General features: G+C 38.9%; 1 protein-coding gene and 1 long non-coding RNA gene across 2 annotated transcripts in view; both read right to left on the bottom strand.

The window, feature by feature from the left end:
- SYNPR (synaptoporin) overlaps positions 1-15124 on the bottom strand; it is a 453809-nt gene that overhangs the window by 253840 nt on the left and 184845 nt on the right. The window lies entirely within an intron of this gene.
- On the bottom strand, positions 610-11703 carry LOC115091111. Its single transcript, XR_003856619.1, has 3 exons — positions 11534-11703; positions 9919-10169; positions 610-3164 (listed from the first exon to the last, which is right to left on the bottom strand). It is a non-coding gene; the product is annotated as an uncharacterized LOC115091111 (long non-coding RNA).

The following is a 15124-nucleotide window of genomic DNA, read 5'->3' as shown; positions in this document are numbered from 1 at the left end:
GGGGGGGGGGAGGAGCACATTTATTTAAAAAAAAACCAAACCCACCCCAACCCTTCAAATTTACTTAATTACAACCCTCCCACCATCCCGATCCCCCTCCCCCCAAGACTTACTGAAAGCCCTGATGGTCCAGCGGGGGTCTCGGGAGTGATCTTTGAAAATGGCGCGGGCCATTCATTGCTCCTTCCATGTCACAGGGGCTGACCAATGGCACCAGTAGCCCCTGTCACATGGTAAGGGCAAAGCGCGCCACCGGCGCCATTTTTATTAGTGGCAGCCGATGGCCCGAGAGGGAGAGATCGCTCCCGAGACCCCGCTGGACCACCAGGGCTTTTAGTATGTCTTGGAGGGGGGATTGGGATGGTGTGTGTGTGTGTGTGTGTGGGTTATAATTAAGTAAATTTGAAGGGTTGGGGTGGGGTTTATTTTTTTTTCGGTTCGAAAAATCTGCCGAAAAAAAAAAAACCAACCCGTAGGAAAACAAATCTTTCCATGAAGCGCCCAACCTGAAAGCTTAAAACAAAGCACATCTCTGGCTTTTACAGTCTTCTGGGGCACTTAAGGATGATATTTGATGACTTCACCAGCACCAAAGATGACACCAAATTAAGGCAGCACCTCACCTCCACCATGGTCAGAGCCCCCTACCTCATACCACTGGAGCGCTGCTTTTAAGATCTTCCGGGGGTGCTTAAAGATGTCATCAGATGACTTGACTGGTACCACGATGACACCAACTGACAGCAGTGCCTCACCTCCACTGCGGTCAAAGCTCCCCAACTCAGAGGCCCTCTTATTTTAAGGGAAGCAAATAAACCTCCTTTACTGTGTTTTTAGGCCAGCTCTCTGTTTGGAAACAAATAATATATTATCAGTGTCATAGCATACTGTCCATTTATAATTCCTGGGATATGAACAGGGCTGGACACTGGTGAAGCATTCTGAAACAGGAATCTTCAACTTATACCAACTGCCTTCCCCTCGTGTTGATACTTCAGGTACTGGTGGTTGGTAGGACTTAAACAGGAGTAAGAACAAACACCAGGATACTGGAAGGTGCTCAAAGGTATGGGACAAACCTACAGCAGGAAAAGGAACAGAAGGATGCTCCCAAAGCAAGTCAGACCAGGACACAGGAAACAATACAACACAGGATACATAAGACAAGACAGAATACATGCCCGAGGTTGAGGCCAACATAAGGCCTCAAAACAGTACCAGAACACAAACACAGAACCAGGGAGGAGTACAGGAACAAGATAAGTGCAAAACAGGACTGTGACTAGGACCCAAAACTTTGGCAGAGACAGAATAGAGAGAAAAGAAGCAAGAATACAAGACAAAACAAATGTGGGGACCAAAACAAGGACCAAGCTGTGCCACTGAGCATGATGCGAGGCTGGTTTATAACTGAGGCAGCACTGGAATAATATGGCTGCTAGTAGGACCTCCAAGCCATAGAGCCTGGAGGACTAGGCAGCTAGTATACATGGCCCACTAGGGGTCTCTGTTGGTGGGAGGCAAGAACTGATCATAGATCTTCCAATGTGTTTATTCAGTACAATATACATAATCCTTGTTATCGCTTTTAGGATATCTGGAGTTGTTCGCCTGGTATCACTAGCCTTTAAAATTGGGCAGAGGATCCACCAAGATGTCAGCTTGACCTAAGAGCAAGGACTCAAAATCCTTGCCTGCACTTCAGTCATCATATTGTCTTATTTAAATATGTCCCAAAGCACTTATGCAACTCTAGCCCACAGAAATCAATGATGAAAAATAAAAAATGTAATTAATTTCCAAACTTATAAACTATTTTTGAAAAAAGCTCAAAGAAGGAGTATAATACATAAAACATCAATACACAGTATAATACATAATACATAAATACACAGCATAATACATAAATGGGATAATTGTGTAATACCATGCATAAAAAGTTGGCAAATATGTGTAGAAATTACACCAATTTTCAAAACAGACTTATACGCATAAGTCCACTTTGAAAGTGATCTCAGTAAATCTACCTGTAGAAGTCACATCAGTGAAATTGTGCATACAATTTTTATAATGACAATTTAAATGCATATGTTTTAAAATCCAAAAGTATGTGCGTAAGTCCACTAGGAATTCAGATGATTAAACCTTATAGTTGTATCAAATGCGAAAGACTGGAAGATCAACTTGTTCAATATTGAAAATCTTTACAACATAAATTTGAAGATCATACATTTACACTGTTGGAAAAATCTTTGGTAAATTCCCATAGTGGAGAGCATAATCTTGTGTTGATGTGCCATGAACAAAAATGGATCTATATTTTTATGCCAGATTGGCTTAGTAGGGATCTTTGGCTGCCTTCCTGCTGTGTTCCTTTCCAATTGGTAGTTTCCTTTTAAATAATGACTTAGTTGTTGCCAATTTAATCTACTTCCTCTTGAGAAAGACATCCAGTGCAACACTTGTGAGTTATTTCATGAGTTACTGCTGTGGATCCTGCAACAGTTATAGATGATTTATGACATCTTTGCAAATTTTTCAGCATGAAACAGACCTCTGAAGATAACATTTAATGCTGAAACACCCGCAGATTCAGGTGTTCCTTATGATGTACTAGTTACAAATATTCAAAGTTATTCTTGAACAGTGTTATGGCCATTTTTCCTTTGCTATTTTTGGACTATTTTATATGCAACTGAAAATCAAAATTATAAAAGACGACATCTGTGATTTAAACATAGTAGATGATTATATCTTGGTGCCATTCTAGAAAACCTATGTGATTCACAGGAACTTTATCTTATGATACCATATTTACAATTAACTTTATACAAAATATCTAGGAAAGTATATTAATTTTTAGTTCCAGCATCACTTGCCATGCATTGCTCTTCACTTCTTTTGTTGCAATTATAATGTATGCACAATGAAGTTGGATTTGTAGCTTCCTCTTAATATATAGTTCAGAAATGAAAACAAATGATTTGATCTTTCCACACTTTGCCTGCCCTCGTTGGCTAACCAGTGATACTGATCAACAAGGAGGAAACATCTCTTCTCAAATAAGTCTGCCTTTTACTGTTAAACTTTGAAGATTTAGTCACCACTCTACTCTTCCAAAGATAGGATACCTTGATTGCTCCAAATGGACTATTCAGAGTAACCTAGTATAGGAGAGAAAGATGAGGAAAGTAATGTTTATGTGACTCACTCAACAGAATTATCCTCAACCTTTAACATTCAATGACCTGAAATACAACAGTGTAGGCCCAAACCTTACAAATTGGACAATAACATACATATTCATACATACATACATATTTATACATACATACATACATACAATAACATATCACACTAACTTTTAAAAGCTTTTTTTTCAAATAACCAAGGGTTTTTGTTGAAATTTCTTGAAAATAAATGTATTTTGTATATTTCTTGTATTGCTTTTTGTATGCCACAGCGTCCATATTCAGAAGCATTTGGACTGATAATATAACTTTATTTATTTATTTACATCATTTATATTCCACTTATTCCAAGAAATCATGGCAGATTACAAAAGTACATACATGAAAATCAAAGAACCAATTTAAAACATAAAACTAATTAAAATTCAACCCTTCAAACCCTGCTGTCTAGCCCTGAAATTTTTATTTAAAACTTACACACCATCCAGAGCAGAAGAAAAGTTATGTAGTAGGGAACCCCAGTGCACACTTGTGCGCGTAAATAATTACGCACATACTTCAGGTTACAGACCTGGAATGCCCATGCCCCACCCAGACTCCGCCTACACCCCACCCCACCCTTTTTGACTTGCCAATTTGTGCACATACCAGGAGATACACACATATTTGCACACCTTTTAAAATCTGTGAGGCACACGCGGGCATGGCTTCTGTGCATCTCTTGACTTTGGTGTAGGGCTTTTAAAATATACTTGTAAGCATTTTTCCAATAGACACAAAATGGGAGAAAAGACTTGATGAATCTTGCTCCAAGTTAGGGGTGTTTTGGGGGCGTGACTGGGAGAAGTTGATTTAGCTGGCTAAGGCCTGGATTCTCCATTCTAGCATAGAATGGTGAATCCAGTGGTAACGGGGGGTGGGGGGGCGGGCCTGCGAAAGCCGGCAGCCATTGCACCACTGTGGTGTTATCACTGCCGGCTTTCACACCCAATAGTGCCACTGTGAAAGGTGGTGCTATTGGGCACGCTACTGGCGATGATAACAATGTTTATCTTATCGCCGCCAGCGAAGATACCACCGCGTCTGCCTCCTCCCCACCCCATCCCCGGCAAGCTATCGCACGCGAAAAGTCCCTTTTTTGCGTGCTATAGGCTTAGAAAATGACCCCCTAAGTTTTCCAGTTAACTCCAACATTCAGCTGGCTAAGTCTGGTCGAGCCAAAGTGCTGTTCAAAGTTAGCTAGCTAACTTTAAGATAGCAGGCTATATTCAACAGCGCAGCTGCAAAGTTAGCTGGCTAAGGGCTTGATTCATCAAGGTATTTTCCCATAGAAACAGAATGGGAGAAAAGCCTTAGTGAATTAGGCAGTAACTTTGCTATCCAGACAGTGACTGAATATGGACTTCCATATGTTCAAAAATGCTGTGTTTGATAGAAGACATGAATAGTGAGCTGTATGTTGATGTATTGTGTGAAAGAATGGTGCAAGTGATATAAGTCTTTGGACTCCAGATATTCCTGGATCACAAGTTTTCCAGAACTCGCTAAGTGAACTTTTATTGTTATATATATATATATATATATATTTGTGCCTAGTATAGAAGGGGTGTATAATTGCATAATTGTGTGCCTTGGTTTTTAGGAGGGGGGCAGATTTTAACTGAAACCTAAAAGGGTGCAATCTAGACTGCTTTTCTAGGTCTGAGGTAAAAAAAAAATAAAGCCTTTACTTCTAGTCACTATTTACTTTCCTCACCTCTCTACCCACTCACCCCTGAGTTTACTTTCTTATACAGTCTTCCCTGGATTCCTAGATAATTAGCTTCAATTAATTCAGCCCTTAGCCAGCTGATTAATTCTTTTTGAATTGTAAAGGCGGTATATAAACATTTTTAAATAAATAAATAAATAAATTCATCTCCCATAACATAGTAGTTCCTTACAGCTCAGATAATTGCAACTTAAACTGTCATATTGTTTGTATAAATTGGTTTTCATATTCTACCTATTAATCTTTACTTGCTTACACTAATACTTTTAGTTTTTATTTCAAATACCTATTAAGATATCTTTGTTAGAGACTTTACCTTACCTTATCTATATGATTTTAAGGAATTCGTGATAATTTAACAAAATGTCTTTCATTCAATGCAATAATTGTTGTGCTTATGTCCCACAGTCTATCATTTGGAGAATCAAAGGTTGTCCCAATTGCTTTCAGCTGTCTGCAATTAAAATGGAGCTGATTCATCTAAGGGAGGAATTGTCAAGGTTTCAATTAACCTCCCCCTTCCTTGAACCATCCAGTATCTCTTGCCCGCCTCCCACAGAGGTTAAGAAACCCAGACAAAAATGGTTTACAGTGGGCTTTGGTAGAACAAGACATGTGACAAACAGATACCCACCTTCCCCAACTTTACAGTATCCTGTGCATCAACCCCCACCCCACAACAATTTAGGATATCCTGGATTCAAAAAGCCAGGAGCAATTGGATAACAGTGGGATCTGGCAGAATAAGGCCTGTGATAAAGAATCACCGACTCTCCACACTGTTACCCTTACAAAATGGTTTTTTTGCATTGGAGAATAAAGAAACCTCAGCAATAGATTTTGAAGTGATTTCTAAAAGTGAAATCATCCAATGCACCCAGAAGCCCTTCAACAGAATCAAATGTAATAAAAGAACGCTGCTTCTGCTAGGAGACTCAATCATCAGAGGAACCAATTTGGGAACACATTTTGATGGTGACGTAACAGTTAAATGTTTTCCATGATCCTCACCTAGTAGAAATGGAAACTAGATAGTCCAAGTCATTGAAGAAGAAAGTAGGAAATTTATTATCATTTTTATCATCCATCTGGGGATCAATGACCTCAATAGAAATGGCTTCCAGATTTCCAAAATATAGGAAAGATGATAAGACACACTGCAAAGACTATTGCCTTTTTGGAAGTACTACCTGTTCATAGAAAGGGAAATGAGAACCTATACCATATAGATAATTTAAATTCCTGGTTCAAAACCTGTAGTACAGAAAGTGGTTTTGAATATATTGGAGACTGTGGTTGTGTACAGCGCAGTAAAAGGCTTTATGAAAAGGATGACCTCCATTTGTCTGTAGTAGGAAGGGGGATGCTAAATGAGAAATTCAGATCATATATTATCAGGCATTTAAACTAAAGAATAAGGTTGGCAGGAGATGGCCAATGAAATTGACAATCAGCTCAAAAAAGCAGAAAAGGTGACTAGGAAGTGCAACAAATCAAGAAAGAAAAATTGGAAATCAATGTCAACAAATTCTTGCAGTTTGGGCAATAAAATCCCAGACCTGCAGGCCCTAATGGTGGACATGGACGTTGTTGAGGTCACAGAGACATGGTTCACGGATTCTCATGATTGGGATAAGGCCACACCGGTAGGACATAGAGGTCAGAAAAGGGGGAGGAGTAGCTCTTCATGTCAAAAACAATATCCAAGCAACTGAATTGCAAGGAATGTGGGGTAGAGAAGAAGCATTATGGGCCGTCCTAAAAAAAAAGATGATGGTGCATCCATTTTTACTGGAGTGGTTTACAGGCCTCCAACTCAAACGGAAGAACTAGACAGAGATCTGGTCAAAGATATCCAGAAGGTGGGAAAGAAGGGAGAAGTGTTGATTGCTGGAGATTTGAATCTGCCGGACATAGACTGGAGAATCCCTAATGCGGAATCTACCAGAAGTAGAGAGATAGTAGATGCCCTGCAAGGCGCTCTATTCAAACAAATGGTAATGGAACCCATGAGGGAGGATGTGATAGTGCTCACTAACGGGGATAATGTCTCTAATGCCCGGGTGGGTACCCACCTCAGCACTTGTGATCATCAAATGGTATGGTTTGATATCGCAACTAGGATACAGAGAAGTCACACGAAGACCCGGGTTTTGAATTTCAAATTACGGACTTTGTCGAAATGGGAACATACCTGGAGGTAGAACTAGAAGACTGGGAGAAAATGGGAGAGGTGGAAAAACAATAGGCCAAACTAAAAGGAGCAATTACAAAGGCAACAAATCTATATGTTAGAAAAATAAACACAAGTAAGAAAAATAAGAAACCGATCGGGTTCTCAAAGGAGATGGATGATAAAATAAAAGCAAAAAGAACAGTGTTCAATAAATATAAAGGATCCCAAAATGAGGAACACAGGTAAGAATATTTGGTGAAACTGAGGGAGACAAAGAAAGAAATCAAGAAAGCTAAAAGTCAGGCAGAGAAAGGATTTCGAAAGAGGTAAAGAGAGGTGACAAAACATTTTTCAGATATATCAGAGAAAGGAGACAGGTCCAAAATGGTATAGTGAAATTTAAAGGTGACAATGATCAATGTGTGGAGAGAGATGAAGATATGGCTGAAATATTAAACAAATACTTCAGTTCGGTGTTCACTAAAGAAGATCCTGGGGAAGGACCGTCGCTAGTTAACAAGACTGTGGATGGGGGTGGAGTAGATGAAACTCGTTTAGCAAAGAGAATGTATGGGAAGAGCTAGGAAAACTGAAAGTGGACAAGGCCAAGGGGCTGGATGAGGTACATCCCAGAATACTGAGTGAGCTCAGATGTGCTGGCGGGTCTGCTGAAGGACCTGTTCAATAGATCCCTGGAAACAGGAGTGGTGCCGCAAGATTGGAGAAGAGCGTTGGTGGTCCAACTTCCCAAGAATGGGAGTAGAGAGGAGGCTGGAAACTACAGGCCAGTTAAGCTCACCTCGGTGTTGGGAAAATTAATGACGACTCTGCTGAAGGATAGTGATTTATCTACAATCCAGTGGGTTGCTCGATCTGAAGTAGCATGGATTCACCAGGGGAAGGCCCTAACATACAAATCTGATTGATTTTTTTTGATTGGGTGACTAGACAATTGGATCAGGGAACAGTGCTCGATGTGATTTACTTGTATTTTAGTAAAGCTTTTGATACGGTCCCACAAGACTCATGAACAAAATGAGAAGCTTGGGAGTGGGAGACAAGGTAGTAGCATGGATCGCAAACTGGTTGACTGACAGGAAACAGCGTGTATAGGTAAATGGAACCTACTCTGAAGAAAGAACGGGGTTGAGTGGAGTGCCACATTGATCAGTTTTGGGACTGATTCGGTTCAATATCTTTGTGAGCGACCTGGCGGAAGTGATAGAAGGTAAAGTTTGTCTATTTGCGGATGATTCTAAGATCTGCAACAGAGTGGACATGTCTGAAAGAGTAGAGAGAATAAAAAGTGATTTTAAAAACCTTGAAGTCTGGTCAAAGAGTTGGCAGCTGGGATTCAATGCCTTGATGGACCCTTGGTCTGACCCAGCATGGCAATTTCTTATGTTCTTATGTTCTTTAGCCTTTCCTCATAGGGCAGCCGTTCCATGCCCCATATCATTTTGGTCCCCTTCTCTGCACTTTCTCCAGTGCAGCTATATCCTTTTTGAGATGCAGTAACCAGAATTGCAACAGTATTCAAGGTGTGGTCTCACCATGGAGCGATACAGAATTATTATGACATCCTCCATTTTATTTTCATTCCCTTCCTAATAGTTCCTAACATTGTTTGCTTTTTTGATTGCCTCAGCACACTGGGCTGAGGATTTCAATGTATTATCCACTATGATGCCTACATCTCTTTCCTGGATAGTAACTCCTAAGATAGAACCTAACATTGTGTAACTACAACAAGGGTTATTTTTCCCTATATGCATCACTTTGCACTTGTCCACATTAAACTTCATCTGCCATTTGGAAGCCCAATCTTCCAGTCTCACAAGGTCCTCCTGCAATTCATCACAATCTGCTTGAAATTTAACTACTCTGCATAATTTTGTATCGTCTGCAAAATTGATCACATCACTCGTTGTAGCCCTTTCCAGATCATTTATAAACAGATTAAAAAGCACAGGTCCATGTACAGAACCCTGAGGCACTGCACTGTTTACCTTTTTCCACTATAAAAACTGACCATTTAATCCTACTCTCTGTTTCCTGACTTTTAACCAACTTGCAATCCATGAAAGGACATTGCCTCCTGTCCCATGACTTTTTAGTTTTCTTAGAAGCCTCTCATGCAGGACTTTGTCAAATGCCTTCTGGAAATCCAAATATGCCACATCTACCGGTTTACCTTTGTCCACATGTTTATTCAAAAAAATGTAGATTTGTGAGGCAAGGCATCCCTTGGGTAAATCCATATTGGCTGTGTCCCATCAAACCATGTCTATTTAAATGTTTTGTGATTTTATTCTTTATAACAGTTTCCATGATTTTCCCGGCTCTGAAGTCAGGCTCACTAGTCTATAGTTTCCCGGATCCCTTTTTAAATATAGATGTGATACATTGGCCATCTTCCAATCTTCAGGTACATTGGATGATTTTAATGATAGGTTACAAATTTTTACTAATAGTTCTGAAAGTTCATTTTTTTTAGTTCTTTCAGAACTCTGGGTAAATCTATGGAAAAGGAGAAATCAAGTTACGCTCTAAATGCAACCAGGGGGATTACCTTCCAATTGTAAGGAATCAGACATCCAAAAATAGCCCTGCTGTAAAATGTATAAAAATTGGGTAAATGTACCCCTCCATTACTCTTGTCAGCTTTCAATTTAGAAACTGCAATTCTTGGGGGTTTGTGTTGCCATAAAAAATTGAGCAACAGTGGAAAAAAAAATTGGGACTAAGGAAAATACAAAATTTAATCTGGGAGCGATTACCATTTTTATTGAATCAAGTTTGCTCCATTATGTAAGGTGTAGGGGAGACCATTAAAGAAAAGACTTCTGAAGCTTTTGTAAAAACGAGGTTTCACAGTGAGTAGTAGTTTGGAGGAGGGTATTATAAAATAGTATTCCCAAATATTTGAGCCCCTCTTTCACTCTTTGAATAGGGCAATCGGTTATTATCACTTGTCTGCCCATCATATTTAATGGTAACAACTCCATCTTGTGCCAGTTCACCCGATAGCCTGAAATAGCAGAATATTTATTTATTTATTTATTTAGAATTTTTATATACCGACATTCTCGATACACATATCAAATCAGGTCGGTTTCCATTGAACAAAACAGTCGCTGTTAAGGCGTTACATTGAACAGAGTTTTTTGAACATAAGAACGTAAATATTAAACAGAGTTTCTGAACATAAGAACGTAACTAAAAGCAAAAAAGAGACCCCCTGTTATAAGCAGTGGGTAAATCGTCTATATATGTAATACCTGGTATATCTAGTCGCCTTTTTCTTTTATTGATATTGCCTGTATTCTCCTTTAATTTGCATGTACCTCCCCCTCCATCAGATTGGGGTCTAATGGGTTCATAACAATTGAATATTGTATTTCTGTTATAATGACATGTTACTGTTAGAAAATTTGAATTTCCTAATTGTTATTGAACCATATTACATGACAAAGTGGATGCTTTGTAAGTTGTTAAAATTTAATAAAGATTAAAAAAAAAAAAAAAAAAAAAAAAGAATGTAACTATTAAATAGATATCAATAACACGTCAAACCGTGTTCAAAAGACGTAAAAAACAAGAATATCTACAATAAATAGTAAAATAAATTGAGTGAGGCAGATAGCAGTGTACAATGTTGAATGGTATGACCTGAGTATAACGAGAGCATAACGAGAGCTGAAGAGCTAGTGCATCTACAGTGGTGACTTTCATAACCTGTGGACTGTCCGGATAAGGTGTAGGGTTTAGGGGTGTTCAAGGGATTAGTTGTGTTCTATTTTGTCTTTTGGCCGGTGTCTGAGTGTTCCTTCGATTCCGGGAAGGCTTGCCGGAAGAGCCATGTTTTTAGGTGTTTCATTATTCAATATGAAGATATAAGAGAAAAAAGGTGAGGAAGCATGTTTGCTAATTTAGCATTGCTGTATACTAATAATGTCTGTCTTCTGATCTTCTACAGTCCTGGGAAAATACCCTCCCCTTGCAGTTCATTTTCATGCCATTATCATTTTATGTGCCTGCATTTTCATATGGAAATGAAGGTATATGAAATTCCAGCAGTAAAGCAATGCTATTTGTGTTCACTTGAAAATATAGCACTGTTTTCAGTTCTGAAGTCTTTAGCACTGCTTTATTAATGCACTGCCAAGGTTGATACTAATGCTAAGTCATTAGTATCCATGCTATCAGTTTGCAATGAACCCCTATGTTTTTATACATACAATACGTGCATGCACTGGTTTATAAACTCTGGACAGAATTTAATTTTCTGATTCATTTGAAGGACCACAAAAATAGAATATAATTACTTTAGCATGATGCTGTAAACAAGCCAGTTCTCTAAAAATATTATATTAGGAAACTAAATATACTTACATTTTTCCAAAACAAGTCTCACAGGATAATAGAAAATAAAGCCTGTCAGAAGGTGAGAACAATTTGTGCAAACATACACTCAGAATATATCAAACTAATTGCAGGAACACATTATATATGTAGAAAATATATCCTTCACGTATCATTCTGCCAGCTCTTTTAGGACAAGAGCTGCTTCGGGAAAGGTTTCTGATCTCATTATTATAATTTGCATGTGCTGAACAGTGGATAATAATTAACATGCTAAAAGGAGGCAAGGTAAAGAATTAGGTGAGAAGGCTCAAGTTAAATAACATCGTGTCAAAGTGTTACAATGAAAATGGAAGCACCAAAGTGCATAAAAGCTCACTTATAAATAGGAAGATCACAAGGAACTGTGATTCATGAGCAATGAGCTTGAAGATGCTTTGCTACTCTACCATTCATTCAATATTTGTAACCCGAATAAATGTATACTTAGTTAATTAAAAATGTTGGTGGAATATACATTTTTCCATGGATCCAAGAAGGCATGATGTATCTCTTTAGGTTCCCCATTAAAGCAAGGATGAATTCAAATTATCTCCAATGAAAAATTTGTGTTGTCTAAAGCAGGGCTTCCCAAAACTATCCTTGGGACCCTATATCCAATAAGGTTTTCAGGATGTTCACAATGAATGTGCATGAGATGTATTTGCATACACTGGAGACCCAGTACATGCACATTTACCTTATGTACATTCATTGTACATATCTAAAAATCTCAACTGGTTTTAAGGTCAGGAAGACAGGATTGGGAAGCTGCAGTCTAAAAAATATTCAATGAATGAGAATGATGTATAATTTCCCGTCCCTTAGTATCATCCATCAAAACTATAAAAGTTGGAGTAATGCCAACCAACCATACAAATCACATAATCCAAGTTATATCTCTATCCATAGCACAGGCAATAAACTGTCTAATGCAGGGTGTCCAACTCTGGTCTTCGAGTACCACAAACTGGTCTGGTTCTCAGGATAATCCTAATGAATATTAATGCAAAGGATTTGCATGCAACTGAGACAGTGTGCAGATTTATCTCATGCATATTCATTAGGGTTATCCTGAAAAACTAACTGGAATGCGGCCTTTGAGGATTGGAGTTGGATACCCCTGGTTTAATAAGACACTTTAGTTATCAAAGTAGAAGAGCCCTCTGAAACATCCTACCAAACTGCCAATCGCAATACTAACTTTAATTTATTATGGTTTCTCCAACTGGGAGGGGCGCCCGGATTCAGATAACTGATTCAGAAGGAACAGAAACATTAAGGGGTGCTTGACGGACCCAAAACAGGAGAAATCGTTTTGAAAATTGCCCATGGCAATTAAAGCATTTAAAAATGAAAGAGTAAGATAGTACATGGTACAAAAAATAACTAATATGTTTTTGAAATATTGAATTAAAATGAAAAATATTATTGGGTGGATTTTAAAAGCATTGCTTGCACAAAAATGCCCACCTATGCACATAACACGGATTTAAAAAAGCTGCGAAGTACGCACATATATACCTGTGCGTGCATCAAAAATAAGAGTGGAAAAGGGGCAGGGCATGGGCGGAGTATGGGCATTCTGGAGCGGGGCCAACAGTTATGCATGCAACCCTGCATTTTAAAAGCGAAGACCGCGGTACGCACCGGCTTCTTATCCGTGTAACTTTACTATCGCTCTAGATGAAGAGCAAGTCTGTAGATCTTGAGTTTTTGGGCTTACAGGTCAGGGCAAAAGGTCTGGGTCAACTGGAGGGTGTGCAGGATGAAGAAGCAGAGGGGTCTTGAAGAACTCGATATTAATTGGGCAAATTGCTGGACTAAATGAGAAAAACTGGATTGGCTCCTGGAGAGCATGTTTTAAAATCTACCTACATACCATGCGTAAAAGTTGATAAAGTTCTAGGAAAGATATGCGAACTACATTTTCTCAAGCAATCTCTTAATATTAGGCACATAGTTATTTGTGGGAGTGTATTTTAAAACATATGCGTGCAAGTGCACACATGATTTTAATACTGCAGCGTATCACCTCTTGTGCGCCGGTACGCGCATGTATGGGTGCATGTGCACTTGTTTTAAAATTAGCCTGTATATATACATATATTCAGGGCAAAAAACTCTCTCAGAACATTTTTTTCTACCTTATCATAAAAGATGTCTGCACATTAGGACCACCTGCCCCCATTCGGTCTGCTCATTTGTGCCTGCCTACTGATCTACCAAAAGTCTTACTTGGGCCATGGTCTTCTCCCTCAAAACAGCACTAAAGCCCTTTTGTATCTGTCCCATGAATAATTGAATTTTGCCTGTGTTTTGGCTTCTCTTTCACTACTCTCTCGATGAAGTTCTTTTTGTGCCATCATTTACTGTGTTACTATTTCTTTGATTTCCTTTCAGTTGCCTTCCCTTCAAATTCATAGAATAACACTCTCCTTGGGCTTTCATTTTACAGAAAATTCTACCTTCTGGCACCTTACTAAAGCCTGCTAGATATGTGAATATTTGTATCAGATTTCCCCTTTCCCTTACTCTATGGCGTACACCTTCCATCTCTCTATTATGTAGTGCTTATAGTGTAGAACTGCCCAAAGCCCATGAACACAATTACTTTTCTTGATCTGGCAGTTTCCTCCTGCTCATTTGTGTTTCCCCTTCAGTTGGAGCAAGGGATGGAACCAGGTGCCATAAGCTTCCCTTGCAACTGTCCAGGGTTTTTTTTTCTCCTATTTTACATTCGCTCCTTATTTACTTCAGCAATTGCAGCAAATTACAAGAAATCAACTCCTTTGACAAAAGATGCACTGTTTCTAAACTGTGCATGTAAAGGGGCAATTTTTATTAGCCCCTGAATCTGCAAAGTATGTGGGATTGTTTTTATGTTTGGAATTTGTAGCTAATTTTCAAAGTCATGGGATAGGAGGCGATGTCCTTTCATGGATTACAAACTGGTTAAAAGACAGGAAACAGAGAGTATGATTAAATGGTCAATTTTCTTGGTGGAAAAGGGTAAACAGTGGAGTGCCTCAGGGATCTGTACTTGGACCGGTGCTTTTAAATATATATATAAATGATCTGGAAAGAAATTCGACGAGTGACGTTATCAAATTTGCGGATGATACAAAATTATTCAGAGTAGTTAAATCACAAGCAGACTGATACATTTCAGGAGGACCTTGCAAGACTGGAACATTGGGCATCCAAATGGCAGATGAAATTTAATGTGTACAAGTGCAAGGTCTTGCAAATAGGGAAAAATAACCCTTGCTGTTAGGTTCCATATTAGGAGCTACCACCCAGGAAAAAGATCTAGGCATCATAGTGGATAATACTTTAAAATCGTCGGCTCAGTGTGCTGCATGCAGCAGACAAAAAAGCAAACAGAATGTTAGGAATTATTAGGAAGGGAATGGTTAATAGAACGGAAAATGTCATAATGGCTCTATATCACTCCATGGTGAGACCGCATCTTGAATACTGTGTATAATTCTGGTCGCCGCATCTCAAAAAAGATATAGTTGCGATGGAGAAGGTACAGAGAAGGGCAACCAAAATGATAAAGGGGATGGAACAGCTCCC

Source organism: Rhinatrema bivittatum, chromosome 4 (assembly GCF_901001135.1).
Source record: "Rhinatrema bivittatum chromosome 4, aRhiBiv1.1, whole genome shotgun sequence".
Taxonomy (NCBI): Eukaryota; Metazoa; Chordata; class Amphibia; order Gymnophiona; family Rhinatrematidae; genus Rhinatrema; species Rhinatrema bivittatum.
Note: the sequence above shows the minus strand (reverse complement) of the source record. Positions and strands in the feature narration are given on the sequence as shown.